General features: G+C 43.7%; 1 protein-coding gene and 3 long non-coding RNA genes across 6 annotated transcripts in view; 2 read left to right on the forward strand and 2 right to left on the reverse strand.

Annotated features, from left to right (window-relative positions):
* The window catches only part of LOC127005027 (uncharacterized), a 4,790-nt gene extending 2,682 nt beyond the window's left edge, over positions 1 to 2,108 (forward strand). The window contains exons 1-2 of one of the 3 annotated variants that reach the window (XR_007758223.1): positions 1 to 1,787; positions 1,855 to 2,108. The exon at positions 1 to 1,787 is cut by the window's left edge and continues 2,682 nt beyond it. This is a non-coding gene — a long non-coding RNA (uncharacterized LOC127005027). The remainder of the gene's footprint in view (positions 1,788 to 1,854) is intronic. The other 2 variants (XR_007758220.1, XR_007758221.1) reach the window with 2 other exon arrangements.
* The window catches only part of LOC127005025 (TSC22 domain family protein 1-like), a 105,536-nt gene that overhangs the window by 38,278 nt on the left and 44,830 nt on the right, over positions 1 to 22,428 (reverse strand). The window lies entirely within an intron of this gene.
* Positions 2,462 to 6,305, forward strand: LOC127005026 (uncharacterized). The gene is made up of 2 exons (XR_007758219.1): positions 2,462 to 5,444; positions 5,548 to 6,305. It is a non-coding gene; the product is annotated as an uncharacterized LOC127005026 (long non-coding RNA).
* On the reverse strand, positions 3,582 to 10,267 carry LOC127005029 (uncharacterized). The gene is made up of 2 exons (XR_007758233.1): positions 8,026 to 10,267; positions 3,582 to 7,908 (listed from the first exon to the last, which is right to left on the reverse strand). It is a non-coding gene; the product is annotated as an uncharacterized LOC127005029 (long non-coding RNA).

Raw genomic sequence — 22,428 nt, forward strand, 5'->3', positions numbered from 1 at the left:
ATCTACATTTTTTTCTTTATCTTTTTCTCTTTATTCTGCATTTTCGATACCTCTACTTTTTTTCCCTTTTAAGTCTTCGTTTTCTTTATCTTTTCTTCTCCTCTTTCTTCTTCTACATTATTTTCTTCGTATTTTTCTCAACTCTACGTTTTCTTCCTTTTACATTTCGTTTTCTTTATCTTTTTCTTCTCCTCTTTCTTCTTCTACATATATACTTCTTATTTTTCTCTACATTTTCTTCCTCCGTCTTTCTTCTTCGTCCTTCACAGCCAACACCATGAATTTTTTTTGGTCCCTCACCTATGTTGCAATTCTCTATCGCGACTTTCATCACCGCCCCTTTCTCCCCCCTCTATTCCCCTACCCCTTCCCCTCCCTCTCCCTCTACCACCATACATTATCTCCCTTCTTCCTCTTCTTTCTTACCTTTAACATAGCCCCATTCCCCTCCCTCTCCCTTCTTCCCTCTCCTTTCCCATTCCTTTCCTATTCCCCTACCCCTTCCCTTCCCTCTCCCTCTTCCTCCATATATTCTCCCTCTTCTTCCCTACCTTTAAACCATTAGCCCCATTCCCCTTCCTCTATTCCCCTACCCCTTACCCTCCCTCTCCCTCTTCCACCATAAATTCTCTCCCTTCTTCCTCTCCTTTCCTACCTTTAACATATCAGCCCCATTCCCCTTCCTCTATCCTCCTATCCCTTCCCCTCCCTCTCCCTTCCTACCTTTAACCCATCAGCCCCAGTCCCCTTTTTTTTCCCCTTCCTCTTCAAACTTCTTACCTACCTCATATACTCCCATCACTTCCACCTTCCTATCGTCTTCTAACTTTACCTTTTAAATCCCTTCTGTCTTTCATTCTCTTCCTCTTCCATCGTCTTTCATCATATATTTCCTTCACTTCCTTTTCCCTTCCTTATCTTACTCCTTTCAATCTCCTTTCTCTCTTTCTTTCCCTTCCTCTTCCATCGTTTATCATCACATATTTCCTTCACTTCCTTTTCCCTTCCTTATCTTACTCCTTTCAATCTCCTTTCTCTCTTTCTTTCCCTTCCTCTTCCATCGTTTATCATCACATATTTCCTTCACTTCCTTTTCCCTTCCTTATCTTACTCCTTTCATTCCCTTTTCTTTCCCTTCCTCTTCCATTATATATTGTCCTAACCTTCTTTTTTCCCCTCATATCTTACCCTTTCAATCCCTTCTTTCCTTCTTCTCCTTCCTCTCCCCTTTTCTTTTTCTCTATCTTCTTATTTTCTCTCTTTTCTTCCCTCCCCATTCCTCTCTTTCCCTACCTCTCTCCCCTCTTCTTTAACTATTCCTCTCTTCTGTCTCTCATTCTCAATCCCTTCCTCCCCCCCTTCACTTCTCATTCCCCTTCACCACACACACACACACACACACACACACACACACACACATACATCACCACCACCCATATCACCTCCACCACCATTTCCTTTCATACATCACACCTCCCTTACCCCCCTCAACCCCCCCCCTCCCCTCCCTCACCATCATAATATTTTCCTCTTTCAAGCATAACAACACACAACAACACTAGTCATCATCACCACCATCATTTTTTAAACCTTCAACATGCATTTCTGGATCTCAAGACTTTACATTATTCTTCAACACAAGTTCTTTTTCTTCTTCTTCTTTTTCCTCCTCCTCCTTCTTCTTCACGTCCCCAGAAACCTCCAGTCCGCCATGTTGTTTCTTTTTTTGTCTGTGTCTCTCGTGATAGGAATGTCTAAGACGTAAGAAGGAGGAGGAGGAGGAGGAGGTAAGGGAGGTCTTTCGTGTCGATAAGAAGGCGGGGTAGCTACGTAGAAGAGGAAGAGGAGGAGGAGGAGGAGGAGGTAAGGGAGGTCTTTCGTGTCGATAAGAAGGCGGGGTAGCTACGTAGAAGAGGAAGAGGAGGAAGAGGAGGAGGAGGTAAGGGAGGTTTTCGAGTCGATAAGAAGGCGGGGTAGCTACGTAGAAGAGGAAGAGGAGGAAGAGCAGGAGGAGGAGGAGGAGGAGGAGTTAATAGTGAGGATTGAGGTGGTGGGGAGGAGAAGGAAGGGGTTGATTTGGGATTTTGTGACAGGAGGATGAGGAGGAGGAGGAGGAGGAGGATAATTTGCTTCAAGTCACGTGAAGGTTATACATGCATTCTTGGGTACGTGTGTGTGCGTGTGTGCGTGTGTGTGTGTGTGTGTGTGTTATCGCTTCTGTTCTTGATGTTATTGCGTGTCGATGTTTTTTGGGGGGTCACCTTCAAGTACAATTCAAGTGCCTTTTATCTATCTCTCTTTCTGTGTGTGTGTGTGTGTGTGTGTGTGTGTGTGTGTGTGTGTGTGTGTGTGTGATCAAGAACCCGTTTTCAATTTTGGACATTTTTTTTTTCCCCTTCCTTCGTTCTCTTATCACGAGGCATTTTTATTTATGTATTCGTTGTTTGTCCTTCAGCCCCCCCCCCTCTCTCTCTCTCTGATCTTCCTTTAGTCTTTTGTCCTTTCTTCGTGTTTTTTTTTTAATCCTATCAATTTTTTTCTATTTAATCTTCCTCCTGTTCTCTCTCTCTCTCTCTCTCTCTCTCTCTCTCTCTCTCTCTCTCTCTCTCTCTCTCTCTCTCTCTCAATGTGGGATATGGGACTGACACATGTGACCTACTTAATTAACACACACACACACACACACACACACACACACACACACACACACACACACACACACACACACGTCCGCCCCTTCTCCCATCCTGTCACCACCACCATCACCACCACCTCCATCTTCATCACCACTCGTGTGTATAGACTGATGAGTAACCCTTTGTGTGTGTGTGTGTGTGTGTGTTGGTTGGTGAAAACTATTAATGAGGTAATTCCGTTTTAAGTAGTGAAAAGTGTATTGAGGTAGATTAAGGTAAGGTAAGGTTAGTTATGGTAAAGTAAGGTAGGTTAGCCAAAGAAAGGAAAGGGGAGGGAAAGAAAGGTAAGGTCTGGCTTCATGTGGTTTGGTAAGGAAAGTTAGAGAAAGTTAGGTAAGGTACGGAAAGCTTAAGTTGGTCAGTAAAGGGGAGGGGAGGGAAGGGAAAGAAAGGGAAAGGAAGGGGAAGGGAAAGAAAGGTCAGGTTTGGTAAGGAAAGGGAAAGTTAGAGAAGGTTAGGTAAGGTAAGGAAAGGAGTGGGTAAGTAAAGGAAAGGGGGAGGAGAGGAGAGAAGAGGAGAGACGAGGGGATGGAAGGTTAGGTTAGCTTAGGAGACGTTTTTGGATAGGAAAGGGAAGGTTGGTGAAGGGAGAGTTAGGTAAGGGAAGCTTCTTAGGTCACTGTAGATTTAGCTTACTTAGGGAAACCAGAAATACTAAAATTGGGGAAGGTCAAATTCGCTTAGTAACTCGGGATTTCGAAAGAGGAGCCAACCACACGTGAGGGCAGACAAACGTGGAGACAGATCTTGCTCTACTACGATCTACCCACTGCCTTCAAGAGCGTGAGTGAGCGGGACTGTCAGACTCAAGTGACGGGAGATAAACGACATGACTCAGCAGCGGGACAGACAGCATTGTGTGGCAAGAGGCTGTTTTTCCTTACGTTTTGTTTAGAGTTGACTGACTGACACACACACACACACACACACACACACACACACATAAACAATCAACTGTGTGCTTAGTGAATAACTGTGCCACTTTGCCTTTTTTTGTGTGTGTTTGTTTAATTACGTAACTGGGTTTGGTTGGGGTGGGAGGAGAGGATGGTGAAGTTCGGGGTCGTTGGGAGGGTTGGAAATGGAGTGGCAGGGTTGGGGTGTGAGAATGGGATGAGGTTGGGGTGCACAGTTTGGGGGTGAGGTTGGGGGTTGCACAGTCTTGGGGTCAAATTGGGGGGGGTCGAGTGTGGGAAGGGAGTTGGGGTGTGAGAATTTGATGAGGTTGGGGTGCACAGTTTGGGGGTGAGGTTGGGGGTTGCACAATCTTGGGTTCAAATTGGGGAGGTACATGTGTGGGAAGGGAGTTGGTTAAAGGTTTGGGAGCTTGGGGTGAGGTTAGGATGGATTACAGATGAGGTTGATAGGGTGTGAAGAGGAGGGGTTGAGGGTAAATTTGGAAGGGTTGCGGTGGGGGGGATAGGTCAGAGGGGAAAAGAGGGTAAGGTCTGATGGGTAAGGAAAAGCTAGAGGGGGGGGGGGAAGATTAGGTAAGGGTTGAAGAGGTGAGATTGGGGTAAGGTTGGATGAGTAAGGAAAGCTAAATGGGTAAGGTTTGATGGGTAAGGAAAAGCTAGAGGGGGGGGGGGAGATTAGGTAAAGGTTGAAGGGGTAAGATTGGGGTAAGGTTGGATGAGTAGGGAAAGCTAAATGGGTAAGGTTTGACTGGGTAACAATGACGGTAAAATTGGAGGGGGGAGACTGGGGAAGACTGAGGTAGGGATAGATTAAGGGACTATTACACTGGGCAAATTTTCCGTGGATCTTCAGTCAAACCACGATTTCCGCTAGCGTGGTTGTCATATGTTTCTTGTTATTGCTGCTGCTGCTGATGATGATGGTGAGTAATACCGTCGTACTTTTGTGAAATCTACCATAGCTTTGGAATATTGCGGACCCGCCAGAAAACCACGGAAATATGAGAACCACGCCAGCGGAAATCGTAGTTTGACTGAAGATCCACGGAAAATTTGCCCAGTGAGATAGCCCCTTAACCTGGTAGCTGCGGGGATCATGTTTCTTAAAGGTCCCTCTAAGCGAGAAAATGAGAAAAAGTCATCACTCACGCAAACCATTTCATAATATATATCAACGCATTTGTGATCAGTTTATGCATCATCTGTTTTTGTGGGTTTATATCATGGCAAAAATGTGGCCCGTCGCTGCTACATGGTAAAGCCACAAATTTGGCCCGTCGCTGCTACCGGGTTAAGGGAGAGTTAGAGATCGAGGTAAAAGATGAAGGAGTGAAGACATGTGGGGTGGTTGGTTGCTATGAGGTTACGTCCTTGCTTAAAACTAAATACATGTTGTTTATAATGTTTTCTTAGCCTTATTTGTATGTACACTTGTTTGTTTACTTAGGCACTCACGCCGCTAATGTGTCTTGCTATTATGAAGGTTGTTATTTGTGTTTACTTGTTTATATACTTTGTTTATTTACCGAAGAAGGGAATGTTTTCGAAGATGGATATATACGTTTCAACAAATCTCTCTCTTTTTCTCTCTCTCCCTTGCTCTCCCACCCTCTCTCTCTTTCTCTCCCCCACCACAAGTACCCACCGGACTCAATTATCTCTTCCTCCTCCTCCTTCTCCTCCTCCAACATCCGTAGTTTAGAGTTCATTGACCCGAAGATCAAAGGGACGAAGAAGAGATAAGAAAAGAAGAAAAACAGATTGAAATGTTGGTGTTGATATGTGAGGTATGTTTTGAGGATCACAGGAGGAGAAAGAAAGAAAGAAAGAGGTTAAGAGGAATGAAGATAAAATGTGTGTTGGAGAAATGATTGAGATTTCATTGGTATGTAAGTTGGTATGTTTTGACGATCACAAGAGAAAGAAAGAAAGAGGTTAAGAGGAATGAAGATAAAATGTGTGTTGCAGAAATGATTGAGATTTCATTGGTATGTAAGTTGGTATGTTTTGACGATCACAAGAGAAAGAAAGAAAGAGGGTAAGAGGAATGAAGATAAAATGTGTGTTGCAGAAGAGATTGAAATGTTATTGGCATGTAAGGTATGTTTGAATACGACTAAAAAATAACAGAAGGAGGTTAATAAAAATAAATAAAAAAAAAAAAGTGTTACAGAAGAGATTGAAATGTTAATGGTTATGCAGGTTATGTTTTCTGATACTGAAGAGGTTAATGAAAAAAAAATATATATAAGGTTAAAGGGTAGGGAAAGAGGTAAGGTTAAAGGTAAAGACTAATGGTAGAAAATAGATTAGAGCTTAATGATAAAAAAGAAAGGTTAAAGGTAAAGACTAATGGTAGAAAAGAGATTAGAGTTTAATGATAAAAAATAAAGGTTAATGTCAAAGAACAAGAAAAAGGTTAATGGTTGAATATAAAAAGTTAATGATCCTGGATGAAAGAAAACAAAAACAAAAGAAAAATGAAAATAGGAACCGAACAAAAATAATAAGAGAAAAGAAAAAAAAAAAAGGTTAACAAGAAAGAATATAAAAATGTAATACAAGAAACTAGTGAAATGTAGAGTGTTACGCAAGTTTTGTACAATAGAGAAAAAAGTTAGATTATTGAAATATTACTGGTTTGCGAGACGAGTGTACAGTATGAAAAATAGGGTCAATAGGAATGAGAAAACGAAGTGAATGTGATAAAAGAGAAACAAGGGAATGTGCTGAATAAGTAAGAAATAACTGAATGTGCTTAAAAAAATGAGCACGAAATTAATGTAGTAAATAAGTAAGAAATAACTGAATGTGCTTAAAAAAATGAGCACGAAATTAATGTAGTAAATAAGTAAGAAATAATTGAACGTGCTTAAAAATGAGAACGAAATTAATGTAGTAAATAAGTAAGAAATAATTGAACGTGCTTAAAAAAATGAGCACGAAATTAATGTAGTAAATAAGTAAGAAATAATTGAACGTGCTTAAAAATGAGAACGAAATTAATGTAGTAAATAAGTAAGAAATAATTGAACGTGCTTAAAAAAATGAGCACGAAATTAATGTAGTAAATAAGGAAGAAATAAATGAACGTGCTTAAAAATGAGAACGAAATGAATGTAGCAAATAGTAAGAAATAAGTGAACGTGCTTAAAAATGAGAACGAAATGAATGTAGCAAATAAGTGAGACATAAGTGGCTGTGCTTTTCCCACGTTCTACTTACATGAAAGAAAAAAATAAAGAACAAATGTCAGCAAGTAATATAAGTGAGACAAATGGTTAAGATGTTCTAGTTGACATTTCACCCAAAAAGAGAAAGAAACCGCTAAATATAAGAAGAAAACGGGAGAGCTACACTCATTGATACAGAAAACGGGAGAGCTACTTATTAATACAAACAGATAAGAATGAGAAAAATAAATAAGAAAAAGTGAATGTTCTTTTCCCACGTTTTACTTATATGAAAGAAAATGAACATATGTCAGATAATAAATACAAGTAGAGAATTGTTACAGATGTTCTAGTTGATATTTCACCCCCCACTAAAAAAAAAAAAAGAGAAAACGGGGGAGCTCCAATTATACATACAAACAGCAACACATTATTAATACAAAAATAGATGGGAGTGTTTTGAGATTGATGCAAGAATAATAAATCGACTATTTATAACTTATATTAAAGAAAGAGAAAACATTAGTATTATTCTCGCTGTTACTATGTGCATTTAAATTTAGTGTGTCCTCTCTCTCTCTCTCTCTCTCTCTCTCTCTCTCTCTCTCTCTCTCTCTTTTACAATGGAACGGAAGTTATGCATTACTAACTCTCTCTCTTTCACACACACACACACACACACACACACACACACACACAAGGTCATTCTCAAATCGCACCATCCCCACCACATTCTCCCCAAATGAATGCTTCCCCACCCCCCCTTCCCCACTCCCAACTTACACATCCCCAATTAGAAGGGAATTTAACACCTTCCTCCCCATTAATCCCCTCATTTCTAATTTGACTCCCAACTTCACAATCCCCCAACACTAGACGAGCTGAACCTTCCCCACACACTCCCCTTCCTCCCCACCATTCCCCATCACAAGGTTACTACACTCACCCTCTTTTTCAACGCCCTCCCCAACTCAATGTCATCCCTCCCTATCAGGACAATCTAACCTCCCCAACACTCCCCCTCCTCCTCCCCACTATTCCCCAACACAAGGTTACTACACACCCTCTTTTTTAACGCCCTCCCCAACTCAATGTCATCCCTCCCTATCAGGACAATCTAACCTCCCCAACACTCCCCCTCCTCCTCCCCACCCTTCCCCATCACAAGGTTACTACACTCACCCTCTTTTTTAACCCCCTCCCCAACTCTGTCATCCCTCCCTATCAGGACAATCTAACCTCCCCAACACTCCCCCTCCTCCTCCCCACTATTCCCCAACACAAGGTTACTAGACTACCCTCCCCTCCATCTCCTCTTCCTCCCCAGCACAATGTCATCCCCTTCCCCTCCCCTCCTTCCTTTCCTCCCCAACACAGCTCTTATATCACCCCTTTTGTCCTCACCCCCAACACCTTGATACCCCCCTTCCCCTTCTTCCCCAACCCCCCAAGAAATGACCCAGAGGCGCCAGTGGCCGTGTCGTGTCCCAAAGATGAGTGGGGAGGAAGGGGGAAAGGGAGGGGGTGAAGAAGGGGGGGATGGGGATGGCGCCGACAGTTGGAACCGCACCAATCCCCCTCATCCCCCCATCCCCACCACCACACTAACACCAGAATGACAAGAGGGGATTAAGGTGGGGAAGGAGGGGAAGAGGAGGGGAGGGTGGGGTTGGTTGGGGAATTTGGGGTGAAAAAAAAAGTAGGTTAGGAGAGGTTGGGGAGGGTATCTGGGGAAGAAGGGGAGGGACATGGTAACAGATGGGAAGGTAAGAACAGGGAGAGGAGGAGGATTGGAGAAATGGGGAGGAGAGAAGGTAGGAACGTGGGGATTGTGGAGGGGGGGGGGGGAGAAGGTAGGACAAAGAGGGATGTAGTGGTGGGGAGGAAGAGGGGGTGAGGAGGAGGGGGGAGGAAAGGAGGGGAGGTAAGAGGCCAGGTAAAGGGTGGGACAGGTGAGTTAAATAAGAGGTAAGGTTGGGGAGGAAAGGCTTGGGGAGGAGTTGGATTAAGGGCAAAGGGGATGAACGTGTAACAGATGATGGGGAAGAGATAGAGGATGAAGAATTGATGGGGAAAAAGGGTTGAAGGTGGGGGATGGCAGGTTGGGGAGAGGAATATGGAGATTGGAGGGGAATATGGGGATTGAAGAGGATTGGGGACGGAAATGGAAGGTTAGGGAGGGGAAGAGTGGGGTGTGGAGGGGAGTATGGGGTTGGGATTGGGGAGAGAAATTGGGGAAGGGGAGAAAAATAAGAGGGTTAGGGAGGGGATTAGGGGTTGGGATGGGGAATAAGGGATTGGGGAAGAGGTTAAGGGGGTATAAGAGGTTGGGGAATTATAAAGAGAGCTTGGGGAATTATAAAGAGGTTGGGGAATTAGAAAAAGGGGTTGGGGAATTATAAAGAGGTTGGGGAATTAGAAAAAAAGGGGTTACCATTGCACTAAAACCATTTCAACATCTCCCTCTTCCCCACGTAGCTATTCCCCCTTTTTCCCCACTCCCTCCTATTCCCCATCTACGTTTTTTTCCCTCCCCTTCTTCCCATTTACATAACCCCATTTTCTTTCCCTTTCTTCTCCCCATCTTTACTATTTCTTTTCTCTCTTCCCTAATTTCACCTTTTCTTCCCCTTTCTCTTTCCCCAACATTCCCCAACTCCTTTATTCCATCCTCACTTCCCTATTCCTATCAGACACTTCATTCCCAATTTCATCTTTTCTTCCCCTTTCTCTTTTCCCAACATTCCCCAACTCCTTCCTTTATCCCATCCTCACTTCTTCCCCACTTCAAGTCACTTCATTCCTTATCTCCTCTCCCCCCTTCCCCCTCCCGTTTTTTATACCCTAACCTCCCCCTCCCCCTTATTCAAACACTTGTAAGACGTAAGACCCTCCTCCCCATAACCCTCCCTACCTCCCCACCCTCTCCTCCCCAATCCCCCTAAATCCCACCTGTTGCCCCTCTCCCCACACACCCATCATTAAACATATCACCTGCCAAAACACACACACACACACACACACACACACACACACACACACACACACACACACACACAGCACGTACACAGATGGGTTGGGTAATACATACATACACACACACACACCACATGACGAACACATGAGCATATACTACGGCACCCTAAACACACACACACACACGCACATAACGTACATAAATACATACACACATGTCAAAGTAGCATACACAAACACATACACGTACTAATGTAATGAATAAATAAATAAGCAAACATAGTAATAATAATAATAATAATAATAATAATAATAATAATAATAATAATAATAATAATGATAATAATCGTTCTAATCTCCTAATCCCCAACTTTACCTCCCCAATCCCCAATAATCCCACTTTTCATAACATCCTATTTCCCTCAATCACCCCCAAACCCCTCCCCACCCCACCCTAACCCCATTCCTCCCCACTTAAAAACCTTCAACTTATCTGCTTCCTAACATACACAAATTCAACTCCAATCCCCTAATCCCCAACCTTCTTCCCCATCTTTACCCCCACACACTTCCCCACCCCAAAAACGGTCATTATCACTCCCCCCCATTGGCCCCAAAAATTCACTTCCTTCCCCACACGCCTCCCCAAGACAACCAATCCCCAATATCCCCACCACAAACAAATCAAAATAACACCAATACCACTACATCCCCCCCAACCAATATAGCACTCCCCTCCATCCCCACACACGGTTCCCTTCCCCCACTCCCCCACTAATCCCCATCCCCAACTCCTCCCCAACACAAACTAAATTAAAACATTACCATCACCACCACCATCACTCCTTCCCCAACCAAAACAACACTCCCCCACTTCCCCCACACGGCTTCCTCCCCCCCCTCCCCACTTCCCCACCCATTCCCCAACACTGCCTCACCACCACCGCTCTGCAACACCGGTCAAAACACACCACCACCACCACCAAGACTGTTCGAATCACTACCACTTGTCGACTGGCGCCCGTGGTGGTGGTGGTGATGGTGGTGGTGATGGCGGCCGAGAGAGAGAGAGAGAGAGAGAGAGAGAGAGAGAACACCACCCCGACCACCACCACCATCACCACCACTTCACTATAGCGCACGTTCACCACCACTATGTTCAACACCACTTTTTCATCACCACCTCACCACCGCCACCTTCACTCTCCCTCGAAGAGTATGCGTATGAGACAAACCCGTGTGTGTGTGTGTGTGTATGTGCGTGTCTGTTTATGTGTGTGTGTGTGTGTGTGTGTGTGTGTGCCAGGGCCGCTGTTCCGCTTAGCTTCCCCCCTCCCTCCCCCCCTTCCCCACTCCCTCCCTTCCTTCCTCACCCCTTTCCCCTTCCCTCCCCATCTTAAGGAAGGGCTGAGAGGGAAGGGGAAAGGATAGGAAAGGAGGAGGAGGAAAAGGAGGTAAAGGAAAGGTGGGGAAGAGAGAAATGGTGGGGAGGAAAGGGGGGATGAGGCAGACTGACGCCGACCCTGACGCTCCCCACCTCCCCACTCCCTCTACCCCCTCCTCCTCCTCCTCCTCTTCGCTATCAGACGCTTGGCCTCTCCTCCTCCTCCTCCTCGTTTACATCTTAGTTTATCAGAATCTCTCTCTCTCTCTCTCTCTCTCTCTCTCTCTCTCTCTCTCTCTCTCTCACCTACATTCCCCAAACCTAACCTTCTTCCCCATCCAAGTTCTAACCTTCCTCCCCACTCTTTCCCCAACCTTCCATAACTCTTCCCCTCCCTCCCCTTCTTCCCTCTCCCCAACACTGTCGTTAGCCTTCCTCCCCACCTCCAAACTCTTCCCCACCCTCCTCCTCATTTCTTTCCCCAACACTCTTAACCTTCACCCACTCCTCCTCCTCCTCCTCCTCTTCTTCTTCCCTGTCTCTCCAAATCCCCCTAACCTTCATCCCCTCCAAAATCAAGAATCTAACCTTCTCCCCTCTCCCCCTTAATCCCCAAGTTTCTTTTCTCCGTTTCTCTTATTTCTCCCCCTCTCCCTCTTACCCCCAACTTCCTTCGTTCCTCCCCAACCTTCTCCCCCTTAATCCCCAACCTTCTTTCCTCCCTTTCTCTTATTTCTCCCCCTCTCCCCCCTCCTCCCCAACTTCCCTCGTTCTTCACCAACCTTCTACCCTCAACCTCTTTTCTTCCCTTATTCCTCCCCAGCTTTCAACCTCTTCTTCCCCAACTCCCCCCTCTTCTTCAATCTCCCTCCCCGTCATCCCCAAACTAATTTCTCTTTCCTCCCCAAACTTAATCACTTCCTCCTCTTCTTCCTCTTCTCCTAAATTTAATCTCGTTTTACTTAGTGCGTAGTGGAGAGAGAGAGAGAGAGAGAGAAGATAGAAGTTTCTCTCCACGTGCCTTTCCTCCTCCTCCTCCTCCTCCTCCTTCCTTTCCTATGTCCTCTCCCTTTTTCGGGCATATCAGAGAGAGAGAGAGAGAGAGAGAGAGAGAAAGGGGGGGGCTAATGGGTTAAAAATATTGGCGCCAGTCCCATTTTTTTTACATCAATTCATTTTTTTCTTCAATATTCAACTTTTTTGGGGATGGGTTGCGATCACACCCACCTCTCACTTCCGTCCTTTTTTTCTTCCTTTCTCTTTTTTCTCGTTTATTTATTTTCATTTTTCTTCCTAAATTATTTTCTTTCTCTCCTTCATTATATTTTTCCGTCCTTGTTTTTCGTTTATTCTATTTACTTTTTCTCTCCTCCTTCCCTGTCTTTCCTTCCCCTTTCCTCTCCTCTATAATATTCTTTCTCTCCTCCTTCCCAATGTCTCCTCTCCCCCTTCTTCTCTATAATATTCTTTCTCTCCTCATTTCCCATTCTCGTTTCTTTGCTTTCCCTTTTATCTCATAATTCTTACTTCTTGCTCTCCTTCACGATACTGTTTCTCTCCTCCTTTTCCTTTTCCATGTATTTTCTTTCCCTTTTATGTATCTTTCTTCCTTCATCTCATTTCCCTTCTTGCTCTCCTTCATAATATTGTTTCTTTCCTTCTTTTCCTTTTCCATATATTTTTTTCCTCTTAAAATTCTTTCCTCCTTTCTCTCTTTATTTCCTTTTTTCCTCCTCCTTTCTCTCTCTCTTATGTCTTCCTTTCTTCCTTTCTCTATTTCTTATTCATTTATTTCATCATTTCTTTCATATTTCTTTCTTTCCTTTTACTTTTGTTTCGTTTTTCTTTATTTCATCCTTCACATCTTTCATCTCTGCTCAGTCAGTCAATCAGTAAATCAATAAGTTAATCAATCGGTCAGTCTTACTCAGTCAGTCATTCAGTCAATAATTTTCCAGTCAGTCAGTCAATCCTTCAATCAGTCAGTAAGTCAGTCAGGCAGTCAGTTCTTCAGCCAGTCGTCAGGATAGGTAGGTAGGTAGGTGTCAGTAAATGGGTACAACTTAGTCAGTCAGTGTGTGTGTAAGTGGGTGTCAGTCAACCAGTTAAACCTGTAGTAAAAATAATATGGAATAAGAGGAGTGTTGGTGGTGGCTGTGATTGATGGAGGTGGAGGAGAAGGAGGAGGAGGAGGAGAACATTCTGGAGAGAGGGAGAAACTGCAATGTGTGTGCGTGTGTGTGTGTGTGTGTGTGTGTGTTCTAACGGTCGTGGTGGTGAAGGGAGGAATAGGTAATGATTGGTGGTGGTGGTGATGGTGGTGATGAAAATTAAAAGGTAAGGGTTGCAGCTGGTGATGATGGTGTTGATAGTGGTGGTGGTGATGGTGGTGTTTGAGAAGTGGTGTGTGGTTAACGGGAAGGTGGTGATGATTAAGATGGAAAACGGTGATGGTGACAGTGATGGTGGTGGTGGTGGTGGTGATAGTGGTGGTGGTGATAGTGGTGGTGGTGATGGTGATAGTGGTGGTGGTGATGGTGGTGTTTGAGAAGTGGTGTGTGGTTAACGGGAAGGTGGTGATGATTAAGATGGAAAACGGTGATGGTGACAGTGGTGGTGGTGATAGCACTGGTGGTGATAGTGGTGGTGGTGGTGGTGATAGTGGTGGTGGTGATGGTGGTGTTTGAGAAGTGGTGTGTGGTTAACGGGAAGGTGGTGATGATTAAGATGGAAAACGGTGATGGTGACAGTGGTGGTGGTGGTGGTGATAGCAGTGGTGGTGGTGGTGATAGTGGTGGTGGTGTGGACATTGATGATATGCTGCCAACACCTACTACAAAGGGCAATGACTGGTAGTGGTGGTGATGGTGGTGGTGGTGGTGGTGGTGCCCCGTTTGCTACCCACCACCACCAAATGTCACCACCACCACCACCACCACCACCTATTTATATCTCCCCTTTGCCATCACCACCACCTCTAACACCACACTTTCAACACCATTAAATTCACCACCTTTTCTATATATTTGTTTCCAGAGTCATCACCACCACCACCACCACTCACCACCTATTTATATCTCCCCTTTACCATCATCACCACCTCTAACACCACACTTTCAACACCATTAAATTCACCACCTTTTCTATATATTTGTTTTCAGTCATCACCACCATCACCACCACCACCACCACTCAACACCTATTTATATCTCCCATTTACCATCATCACCACCTCTAACACCACACTTTCAACATCATTAAAATCATCACCTATTCTATATATTTGTTTCCATAGTCATCACCATCATCACCACCACCACCACCACCACTCACCACCTATTTATATCTCCCCTTTACCATCATCACCACCTCTAACACCACACTTTCAACACCATTAAAATCATCACCTATTCTATATATTTGTTTCCATAGTCATCACCATCATCATCTTAACTTTTTTCATCACCATAATAAAAGTTAGATATGAGTCAACCTTTTCATCAATTGTATTTACTTTCATCATCACCATCATCACTATCATCATCACCAAAAAAATAATGATAAAACAGAAACTTTCAGAATGCGATCTTTGGTGTGTGTGTGTGTGTGTGTGTGTGTGTGCAAAACTTTCACCACCACCACAACCACAATCACCACCACTATCCTCAATAGAGTTGCATTCCAATTGTTGTTGTTGTTGTTTTCGTTTACTTTGATGGAATTGTTGTTGTTGTTGCTTAGTGAGAGAGAGAGAGAGAGAGAGAGAGAGAGAGAGAGAGAGAGAGAGAGAGAGAGAGAGAGAGAGAGAGAGAGAGAGAGAGAGAGAGAATAGAAAAAAATAAACAATACAAGAATCTAGTAGTGAATGAAGTATAAATAAATGAATGAAAAGGAAGAAAAAAATAGAAGGAAAGAATTAAGACACTTTGGAAGGAAGGAAGGAAGGAAAGGAGGGAGGGAGGTAACAAAGGAGGGAGAAAATTAAAGGGTGAAGGACGAAGGAAGAGAGGGAGGGAGGAAGGAAGGAGGGTAAGGGGCAGTAAATCAATGTAAAATTGCTTCCACGAAGAAAATAATAAATAAATAATGAGAGGAAGGAAGGAAGGAAGGAGGGAGGGAGGGAAAGAAGGAAGGAAGAGGAGGTAGTAGGAAGGGGAGGATGTTGTAAAGGGAAATAAAAAAAAGAAAGGAGGGAAGAAAGGAAGAAAAGGAAGAAGTAAAGGAGGGGAAAATAATTAAGCTAAGAAAGGAAGAAGGAAAATGGAAGGAAATGGTAATAAAAGAGAAAAGAAAAGAATGAATGAATGAGTGAACAAAAAGAAGATAAATGAAGAATAACACAATAGGTAAATAAATAAGAAAACAAAACAAAAAGTAGCAGTAATAAAGAATGAATGAAGCTAGGAAGGAAGGAGAGAGAGAGAGAGAGAGAGAGAGAGAGAGAGGCGGAGGAGGTGAAGGTGGTGGTATAAAATGGATGGAGGTGAAGGTGTGTGTGTGTGTGTGTGTGTGTAGGTGGGGGACCAGGTAAGGCACATGTACAGGTAAACTTAAAACACCTGGTGACTACTACTACTACTACTACTACTACTACTACTACTGCTACTACTACTACTACTACTATTACCACTACTACTTTTTTTGGCATTATTGAGCTAGGTCAGAATCTATACCTATTGCAAAACACACACACACACACACACACACACACACACACAGAAGAGAAAGCGACCATGGGGATTGCAACGCCTGGTATGTGTGGGCATATGCGTGGGAAGGGGAAGGTTGGGGAGGAGTGGGGAGGAGGGTGGGGGAGGTGGTGTTGGGAGGCGAGGAAAAAGATGTTGAGGAGAGGAAGTTGAGTTTGCTTAGACTTCCAAGGCTGGAGAAACGTGGGGAAGAAGGGGACAGAAGAGGAAGAAGGGGAATAAAAGAGAAAAATGAGGAGGGGATGGGGAATTAAGAGGAAGGAGGAGGGGGTTGGGGTTGATGACTGGGGAAGAAGAGGAGGAAAAAGGTGAAGGAATAAAGGAGGAGGGAAGGAAGGAAAGACAATAAAAGGAAGGTAAGAAGAAAGGAAGAAGGCAGGAAGGAAGGAAAGAAGAACAGGAGAAACAGAAGAGAGGAAGGAGTAAAAAGGAGGAAGATAATGAAGGAGAAAGAAAGTAAGGGAAGGGAAGGATAAGAAAAAGGGAGATAAAAATATGAAGAAAAATAAGGAATGCATGAGAGAGAGAGAGAGAGAGAGAGAGAGAGAGAGAGAGAGAGAGAGAGAGAGAGAGAGAGAGAGAGAGAATAGGTAACGGAGGAGAGGAGGGGGGCCACGAGGAGGGAAAGGGAGGAGGGTTGGGGGTGGGGGGAGCAGGTTCGAGTGGAGGGGGTGGATTGGTGTGGATGAACTCTGCTCGTCACGTGAACACACACACACACACACACACACACACACACACACACAGACAGAAACACACACACACACACACACGACCCCACCCTCCTTCTTCTTTAGACCTCTTGAAAAAAATAAATTGAGGGCATGATTTAGTGTCGATTACTACTACTACTACTACTACTACTACTACTACTATTGCTACTATTGCTACTACTACTACTACTACTACCACTACTACTACAATGTTACCACGAAATACGAAAAAAATATTACATCTTCACGTTTATAATGACAACAATGATGATGCTAATAATAATAATAATAATAATAATAAGAAGAAGAAGAAGAAGAAGAAGAAGAATAGAAGACGAAGGAGAGAAGATGAGTAAAAGTAATAATAATAATAGGCATAGAAAAAAAAAGAGAAGAGATGAGTTAAAGTAATAATAATAATAAGATTAGAAGAAGAAGAGATGGGTAAAAGTAGTAGAAAGTAAAGATGATGATGATGATGATGAATAAGAAGCAGACCACTAACAACTCTAACAACAACAATAACAAAAACAATAATAATGAGAAGCAAAAAAAACATTAAAAAAAATAGAAAATCAAAGAAAACAAATACCTCCCCACCACTCAATAAACTCCACCTTACCACCAAAGCAACAACGCAACTCCACCACCACCACCACCACCACCACCAATAAACAAGTCCTCACCACCATCCTCAACGCCACCACCACCACGGGACGGCAGGTGAGCGGAAAAATACTCTCAGGTGTTTCATGTTAATGAGGACGAAGAAGACAGGTAAAGGAGGAGGAGGAGGAGGAGAAGGAGGAGTGTCAAGTGCGTCTTATCTGCTGGGGAGTTAAGGAAACGGGGAAGGAGGGAGAGAAAGAAGGAAGGAGGGAAGGAAAGAAAGTAGAAAGGAGATGGCGATGGAAGTTGAAAGAAGAGGAAAGAGGGTATAGGAAGGAGAACAAGAAGGAAGCTGAGGAGGGAAGGAGGGAGAGAGAGAAGGAAGGAGGGAAGGAAAGAAAGAAGGAAGGAAAGAAAGAAGGAAGAAGATGGCGAAGGAAGATGAAAAAGGAGGAAGGAGAGTAATAAGGAGAGCAAGAAGGAAGTTGAGGAGGGAAGGAGGGAGAGAAAGAAGGAAGGAGAAATAAGAAAGGGAAGGAACAAGGAAGAGAATTAAGGGAAGAGGGAAAGGTAGAAGAAAAAGAAGAAGGTAAAGAAGAAAGGAATGAATGAAAGTAGATGATTATTAGAGGAAGGAAGAAAAGGAATGAAGATAAATAGGGAGAAAGGGCAAGAGAAGAGAGGAATGACTTAAGGAATGATAAATAGGAAGGAAGGAAAGAAGCAAAGTAGGAGAAAGAGGAGAAAGAAGGATTGGAAGGAGAGAAAGGAAAATAGATGATATATATGAATGAATGAATGAATGAAGGAAGGAAGGAAAGGTCAATTATATTCAGTAAAATGGAGTGATGAAAATAAAAAGGAAATGAGAAGGAAAAAGATCAAAGGAGAGAAAATGGAAAAGAACTCAAAACAAAACTAATTATACTTTCCAATTAAAACACATGAATGAGAGAGAGAGAGAGAGAGAGAGAGAGAGAGAGAGAGAGAGAGAGAGAGAGAGAGAGAGAGAGAATTCATCACCACCACCACCACCACCACCATCACCCCTCACCTCCTCCCCCCAAGCACAGGTACGCAAACACAATACTGATTAAAGTGAGGTATTGACCCACCACCACCATCACACCACCATCACCACCACTACTAACACCATTACTACGCCATCACACCACCATCACCACCACTACTAACACCATTACTACGCCATCACCACCACCATCACCACCACTACTAACACCATTACTACGCCATCACACCACCACCATCACCACCACTACTAACACCATTACTACGCCATCACACCACCATCACCACCACTACTAACACCATTACTACGCCATCACCACCACCATCACCACCACTACTAACACCATTACTACGCCATCACCACCACCATCACCACCACTACTAACACCATTACTACGCCATCACACCACCATCACCACCACTACTAACACCATTACTACGCCATCACCACCACCACTACACCAACACTTTCATCACCATCACCACACCATTATCATCACCACCACCACCATTATTCAACCACTATCACCCAAATCATCACCACTACCATACCAATACGCTATCATCACCACACCACCACCACCACCAATACTACTATTCAAACACTATCACCATCACCACTACTGCAATACGATTCACCACTATCAATCACCACCACCACACCATCATCACCAACTATCCATATACACATTTCCCTACAGCTTCACCACCATCATCACCATCATCACCAACTATTCATATACACATTTCCCTACAGCTTCACCACCATCATCACCACCACCATCACCATCACCACCATCAACAACAAAACAATTCGGTACAGTGAGCAATATATTCACGCTCCAGTAATTCATATAAAAGATTAATCAGACGCGTATGTTCGTCCACTCAATGAAATACATGTAGTAATTATGTATGTATATGTATGTATATGTGTGTGTGTGTGTGTTTCCGTATGAACTATGAAAATATGGGAGTATGTATGTATGTATGTATGAATGCGTGTCGAATTTATATGTATGAATGTATGCATGTTTTAAGTCTGCCATTATTATTCATTATTATTATTATGTTTATCAATTATTTATTTTACTGCTACAAAAAAGATGAATAATAATAATAATAATAACAATAATAACTACGTAGCCGACTATTACAAAAAGAAAAAAAAAACGGATAAACAAGGATGGTTATGTATTTAACTCTCTCTCTCTCTCTCTCTCTCTCTCTCTCTCTCTCTCTCTCTCTCTCTCTCACGTGCCAGCCGGGTAAACAACACACACAAATGACAACAACAACACGTGACAACAAGAGCTCCAAATAGCACTAACAGGAGAGCCACATTGATAAGAGGAGGAGGAGTGTTTTGTTCGTAACTGATAACAAGATAAAAAAAGATAAAGGTCCTCAGCCTCGTCTTCTAGCAGCGACTGGATAAACAAAAACAACAACAACGACGACAGTGATAATAATAATAATAATAATAATAATAATAATAATAATAATAATAATAATAATAATAATAATAGTAGTAGTAATAATAAGTGATGACGATGAAGCTAAAAAAATACATTATTAGAATCTTTACATACGCATTTTATTTATTTTTTTACTTTAAAGGGATCAACTTATATCCCCTTCCCCCCTCCCCCCTCTCATACTATCACCATCAACACCACCATCACTATTATTACATCATCATCATTATATCACCGTCATCACCACAGCACCACCATCAAAGCATTACTATTATCATTACATCACCAAAATCACCAACAATACACATTTTTTTTCTTTAGTATCGGTCTTATTAACTATGGAAACAAAAGGAAATCAGTCAAACAAATAAAAAGAAAACAAATACATATAACGAATGAAGGAAGAAACGATAGGGGTCAACCAACACGATAACAACACACACACACAAAAAAAAAAGTGATAAGAACGTGTTCAGTCCGTCGCAGAGAGAGAGAGAGAGAGAGAGAGAGAGAGAGAGAGATAATGTAGTAGCGTGAGTAGGAAAAGTACTGGTGGCCTTGAGAGGGAGGGGGAGGGGAGAGGAGAGGGAGGGAGAGAGAGGAGGGAGGAAGAGTAGACGATCTATACAACTTCAATCCCTCCCCTTTCCTCCTCCTCCTCCTCTTCCTCCTCCTCTGTCTACTGCGTAATAGTCTGAAACACCACGTGGTCTGCTGTTGTTGTTGAGGGAGGTGGTGATGCAGTGATGTTGATCTGGTGTACTGTTAGTGAAGTGGTGTTGAGGGTGAAGGTGAAGGTGATGAGTTTATGGTATGGGGATAGTGGTGGTGGTGATGTTATTGTACGGGTTGTGTTATGGTGTTGATGCTGTGGTGGTGATGGTGATGCAGTGGTATTGATGTGGTGTATTGGTGATGATGTTGAGGGTAAAAAGGTTTTGGTGTAGTGGTGGTGATGGTAGTGGTGATGCTGTAAGGGTGATGTTATGGTGTTGATAGTACTGTAGTGGCGGTGGTGGTTATGTAAGTGTGCTGGTTGGTGGAAATGGTGGTGGTGATACAGTAGAAATAGTAGTAGTGGTGGTAATGGTGGTAGTAGTGGTGGTGATGTAAGAGTGTGCTGGTTGGTAGTGATGGTGGTGGTGGTGGTGATATGGTGGTGGTGGTGGTGATATAATAGTAGTAGTAGTAGTAGTGGTGGTAATGCGCATTCTCCCTTTCCAGACACGCGCGACACCACCACCACCACCACCACCATCAACAACAACAACAGCGAGAGGCCTACGGTTACATAAGCCACGACCTTTCTCCCCCCTCTCCTCTCTCCCTTCCTCTCTCTCCCTCCCTATCCCTCTTCCTCCCTTCTCTCCCATTCACTTCTACGTCTCGACTTTCCCACATTTTGTAGAACGCAGTAGGGATGACATGGAGGAAGAGGAAGAGGAGGAGGAGGGGGGAAGATAACGTTCAATGGTGCGGAAAGACAAAGATAGAAGGGAGAAGAAAAGGGAGAGAAAAGGAAGTGGAGAAAGAAGGTAGAGGAATGAAGGAAAAATATAAGAGAAAGGAAGGGAAGGGAAATGATGAATGGGAAAGGAATGAAACAAAAAGAAATCGAATGGAAAATGGGATGGAGTGGATGAAATGAGTGGGGTAGAAAAGGAAGGGATTGGAAATGAAAAAAAAGGTAGAGGAAAGGAAAGAAAAGGATCTAATTAAACACACGTTTCAAAAAGGTAAACTGAAATATCCCAAAATATGATTCACTCGACATCCATCACTACCACAACAACATCACCACCATCACCACTTAACCACGAACACAACCACCACCACCACCACCAGCCATCACTAACCCTTCACACCACCACCACCACCTAAGCCACGAACACAACCACCACCACCACCACCAGCCATCACTAACCCTTCACACCACCACCACCACCTAAACCACGAACACAACCACCACCACCACCACACCTGCCATCACAACCTAAACCACCACCACCACCACCAGCCATCACTAACCCTTCACACCACCACCACCACCTAAACCACGAACACAACCACTACCACCACCATTGTCATATCCACAACCACAGCCATCACTAACCCTTTCATCACCACCATCACCACTACACAACACGTACTTAACCACCACCAAAACCACACTACACACAACCACCACCAACACCACCAGTCAGCACCACCCTTCACCCCACCCACCCCCACAAGGCATTCCAACCCCAAACAACACCTCTCCACCACCACCACCACCGCCATTACTTCCCTGATCACGTGACATGCATCAGCTGGCCGAAAAGTAAACAAACAAAGGAGTGTAAGTTGGGGGTGAGCCGAGTGCCGCATCGGGGGAGGGAGAAGAGGGGGAGGGGGAAAGAGGGGGGAGGAGAGAGAGAAAGGGGAATGCTACTTTACAGAGAGAGAGAGAGAGAGAGAGAGAGAGAGAGAGAGAGAGAGCGTGCATAGGAGAGAGAGATACTTAGAGAGAGAGAGAGAGAGAGAGAGAGAGAGAGAGAGAGCAGGCAAACCCAGCAGCAAGGACGCCAAAGGTTACCAGGAAGAGAAAGGATAATAAATAAAAGCGAATAAAGAATAAAGAAAAAAATAAAATAGGAGGAAGGTCAGAGATGAGAAAGATGGGAAGAAGAAAGAAGAGAGGAGAAGGATAAGCGTACACGTGCAAGGGTGATGGATAAAGTAAATGGAGGAAGAGGAGGAGG

This window comes from Eriocheir sinensis, chromosome 29, assembly GCF_024679095.1.
Source record: "Eriocheir sinensis breed Jianghai 21 chromosome 29, ASM2467909v1, whole genome shotgun sequence".
In the NCBI taxonomy this organism is placed as follows: domain Eukaryota; kingdom Metazoa; phylum Arthropoda; class Malacostraca; order Decapoda; family Varunidae; genus Eriocheir; species Eriocheir sinensis.